The following is a 4,862-nucleotide window of genomic DNA, read 5'->3' as shown; positions in this document are numbered from 1 at the left end:
GCGGGGCCGGGCCGGGCCACGCCCACGCAGGTGCGCAGGCCACGCCCCCGGCCGCCGCACTAGGAGAAACCCGCAGTCTGCGAACTTCCCAAAACTTTCTTTGGGGCCCGCGAGCGGGCTCAGGCGGTAAAGGCGCTTGCCACCAAGCCTGAGTTCGATCTCTGGGACCCACAGGGTGGAAGGAGACCGATTCCCACAAGTTATCCTCTGACTTCCACATGGGTACAATGGTAGGTGCGTGCATACGAAATAAATACGTAAAAGTGTAATTTATATTTTTTATGAAGGGCTGGAGAGATGGCTCAGCAGGTAAGAGCACAGGCTGCTCTTGCGGAGGATCCGGGCTCGGTTTTCAGCACCCACATGACGGCTCAAAGCCATCTGTACCTCCAGTCCCAGGTGATCCAGCAGCCTCTTCCAGGGCCTCCACAGACACAGCATGCACGTGACGCACAGACATGCAGGTAAAACATCCAATAAAGATAAAAATCTCCCAAAACATTGTTTTAATAATCACAACCTCAGAACTTGGTAAAAGTCCTTATTCTGCCACGCTTGACAACCTGGTGTTCATCTCCAAGACCCACATGGAGCAAGGAGAGAAATGACTCCCGCAACTGCTTCTCTGAGCTCCGCATGCATGGAGTATGTGCACCCACACGTGTGCCTTTGTGTATACATACACACAATAAGAGTTAATATTTTATAATTTATTTAAATTTATTTTATGTGCATTGGTGTGAAGGCGTCAGATCCCCTGGAACAGACTGCGGATCACAACTGTGTAGCAGCATGTGGGTGCTGGGAATAAACCCTGGTCCTCTGGAAGAGCAGGCGGCCTTCCTAGTCACCGAGCCCCCTCTCCAGCCCCCAAATAAGAGCTTTCTAAAAGGCTTCAAGGAAGAATAAATAAATAAAAGGCTTCAAGGATTGGGGCGGTGGTGGCGCACACCTTTAATCCCAGCACTCCAGAGGCAGAGGCAGGCGGATCGCTGTGAGTTCGAGACCAGCCTGGGCTACAGAGTGAGTTCCAGGACAGGCTCCAAAGCTACACAGGGAAACAGGGAAACCCTATCTGGGGTGGGGTGGGGGGCGGGATTGAATTGGTTCACATGAACGGTACTGTGTGTGCATCGATAGAGATGGTACCGAGAGCCAGGTAAACACTAGGGAAGACACCATTCAGCCATCCCAGGGTTTTTTTCATATATATATTAAAAAATAAAAATATTAAATTTATTTATTTATCTTGGTTTTTGGAGACAGAGTTCCTCTGTGTAGCCCTGGCTGTCCTGGAACTCCTCTGTAGACCAGAACTTGAACTCAGAAATCCGCCAGCCTCTGCCTCCTGAGTGCTGGGATTATAGGCGTGTGCCACCACTGCCTGGCAATTTTTAATTTTATTAAAATTTGAGACAAGATCTCACTATGTATTCCAGTCTGGCCTCACAGTCATGGCCATCCTCCTGCCTTGGTTCCCTTAGTGCTGGAATTACAGCCACTATATCCTAAGTTATCTTTGTTTTACTTTGGGGGGACAGTGTCTCCCTATGAAGCTCAGCTGAGCTCAAATTCACAGTCCTCCTGCCTCAATCTCTTCAAGAGTTGGGAGTGCAGACCCATGCCCCCCACGCCGCGCTTCTCAGGGCCCAGCAGCTAAGAATCCCTTAATGTTGGCTCTTGGGTCTATAATATTCTACAAGTAGTGCCTTGTCTTTCTTTTGCTTTTCTCAAGGCCAAGATTGCATCGCAGTATGATGTAGGTGCACAAGAAATATTTGCAGGGTGACTGGTTGATCGAATCGGGTTAGAACCATCGAGAAAAGTCCCTGCAGTGCGCGAGGAGGCCGCAAGAGGGTGCTGCGGGTCCACGGAGCAGCCCGCGGCGTGCGCATCCTCGGGAGCCCAGGCCGGGGTGTCCTTCCCCAAGAAGTCCTCTGCGAGACACACACACACACACACACACACACACGCTTCCGGGGCTCGCAGCCTCGTGGGCCCCAGAGTCTTCACCCCTGCACACTCCGGGTCGTCAGGCATCTGCCACATGGAAACTGTAAATACCCAAGCGCAGGGCAACCTCCTTGGAGCCTGAGTGTGGATTGAAGCCTGGACATAAATTCAAACTCACGTTGTAACGTTTCTGGTTATTTCTAGGGCCCAGGACTGAAGAGGGCTCCACCCCGTCGTTCGTTTTGGTCTTTGGACACTAACAATGGATCTGCCACACGCTCATCCTGAAGCAGATGCAGATCCCAGCTGTGTCATTTGCTGGCTGTGTGACACACACACACACACACACACACAATCTCTGGCCGCCGGTACCTGGTCTACAGAACCAGATCCAGAGAGGGAACCTACTTTCTGGAACCTGTTGTAAGCAGTTCCTCCAAAGGTCTTTGGGTGGGGTGGGTGAGAAGCCTCAGTGGCTGAAGGAGCTTGCTGCCAAGCCTGACAGCCTGAGTTCGATCCCTGGGACCCATCTGGTAGAAGGAGAGACCTGATTCCGTGAGTTGGGATGGGTAGCTCTGTGTCCACATCCTAATCTCCTCACGTGACCCGTTTCCTTATCTGCACACGCGCAGCCTCCGAGGATTACAGGAGATAAAGATTAGGAGCAAACCACCAGGGAGGCACCGTGGTTAGACTGGCCTCGGTCCCAGCAGGCTGCACACCCCAAGCGGGGCCTGTACCAAATCCTCCGTGCAAATTACTGCCGTCCACTCTCCATTGTGAGAGGATGATGAGGCACAGAGAGGTCGAGTGCCTTCTCAAGATCACACAGCCAAGGCCTCAAGACATCCTTAAGCCACTCAGCTATCCATACCCCGAGGTAGGCTCCCCAGCCAGGCCCACGTGAAGATGAAGAAACTGAGGCCCTGAGAGGCAGAAATGTTTGCAGAGACCTCAGTCGAGAAGGCCGTTCATGCCTCTAATCCCAGCAACTGGGATACCGAGATAGGACAAGTGTCTAGGAGTTCCAAGCTAGCCTGGGCTACATGGTTGTAAGACCTCAAAACTGCTAACGAACAAAATACAGCCTGGTGGCGTCTGCCTGTGGTGGTATCACTCTGGAAACAGAGGCAGGAAGGTCTCTGTGGGGTCCAGGACTGCCTGGGCCCCAACCTTCTCAAGACTTGGGGCTCCTGACCGATCTCAGTTCCACCCACTAACTCTCACACCCTAGCAGGGGGGCAGCAGCGTGACACAGGCAGGGGCAGACATGACCAGTCCTGAAGGACTAGGGCCTGAGGACACAGCCTGACAACGCCGAGAGGCCAGGACGTCATTTTCACTAAAACTCTACACCCTCTCGGCCGCCCTGTGCCCCTCTGATCAGCAGCTCTACCCCTTCCTAGCTGTTTGCCCTTGGGCTGGTTGCTTGACCTCTCTGAGCCTCACTGGTGAGAGACTGAGTTACTGTGTAAGTACTCAGAGCAGTACTTAGCATCAGCACCCACACTAGCCTCCCCCCCCCCATAGTTGACCTTCTTGCAGGAAGAGTCTACCTTTGACTGGCTCATCCCAGGTCACATGATTAACCTGTGACTGCAAGTCATTCTGGGAAACTGAGTCCCCCATATGTTAGGCCTGCATCTCAAAAGACAAGTGACACAGAACCACAGGATCCCCCACACCCCCACCCCCACCCAAGGCGTAGAAAATCTACATGTAGCCCAAAAAGACTGCCGAGGGGCTGGCAAGGTGGATCGGCGGTAAAGGCGCTTGCTTGCAGCCAAGCCCGACAGCCTGAGTTCAATTCCTGGAATCCACAGAACGGAAGGAAGGAGCGGACTCCCAGGAACTGTCCTCCGACTTCCACGGCGGCGTCTCTCCCCCTCACCCATGAGGGGTCTCAGGGGCCCGGAGTGCATGACGTGGCTGCAGCCCGCCTCTCCCTGCCTATAACCTTCAGTGGCTCCCATCAGATGCGGATAGACAGCAGAAACTATCCCCAGGGGTCCCTTTCCCAACGGTGTCTGTTCCCGTCTACCCTCAAGGCTCCTGCCTCAGGACCTTGGCACCTGCCCTTCCCTCAGCCCCCTCCCTGCACCGCTGGCTCTCTCCACCTCAGATGTCACATCCCCTCCTCAGAGGCCTGCCTTGATTTACCCTGTCTGAAATAGTGCTGTGATCTGCCACCCTTCAAAGGCCTATTGACCTGTCTGTACCGGCCAGGAGGGGTCAGGGAACCCCCTTTGTTTTCCCAGCAAGTATTCAATAAACTTACATTTTTGTTTTGGGGGTTTTGTTTTGTTTTGTCGAGACAGGGTTTCTCTGTGTTGTAGCCCAGGCTGTCCTGGAACTTGCTCTATAGACCAGGCTAGCCTTGAACTCTTGAAACCTAGTTCCTGTTGGTTCTCTGGCCATCACCTTCTACGACCCTGGAGGAGATCTTTGCCCATCTGACCGGGCCGGCAAGGAACATGGGGTGCCAGGGCCAGAGGCTGAACCTCAAGTACATTTTAAAAGCACTTCTTCCCTTTTCTGCCCCTAGAACAGGCTACCCTTGCCAGTCTGGGCAGAAATGGAGGAGAGTGGAGTGAAGACTAGTTAGATACCCCAGCAGGAATCCAGAGGAGCCCGAGGCAGTCCTGAAGAAGGTGGTCCAGTCCCTGCAATCCCGGCGCCTCCCAGGCAGAGGAGGAAGCTTCCTCCTTGCTGGTCCCACTTCCATATGTCCCCTCCTTGGTCACAGCTGAGGTCCTTGGTCACAGCTGAGGTGCAAAAGGCTCCCGTCATACCACGTCCTGCTCCATCTGCCCTGCACAGCTCTGGGACCACCCAGCCTACCTTTCCCTGGGGACGGGAGCGGCCACCAGGGGTCCAAGCTGCCCATGTATGGAGGCAAGGCCTGGGGA

The sequence above is a fragment of the Peromyscus leucopus genome, chromosome 1 (assembly GCF_004664715.2).
Source record: "Peromyscus leucopus breed LL Stock chromosome 1, UCI_PerLeu_2.1, whole genome shotgun sequence".
Lineage (NCBI taxonomy): Eukaryota > Metazoa > Chordata > Mammalia > Rodentia > Cricetidae > Peromyscus > Peromyscus leucopus.
This window is presented reverse-complemented; position numbering follows the sequence as displayed.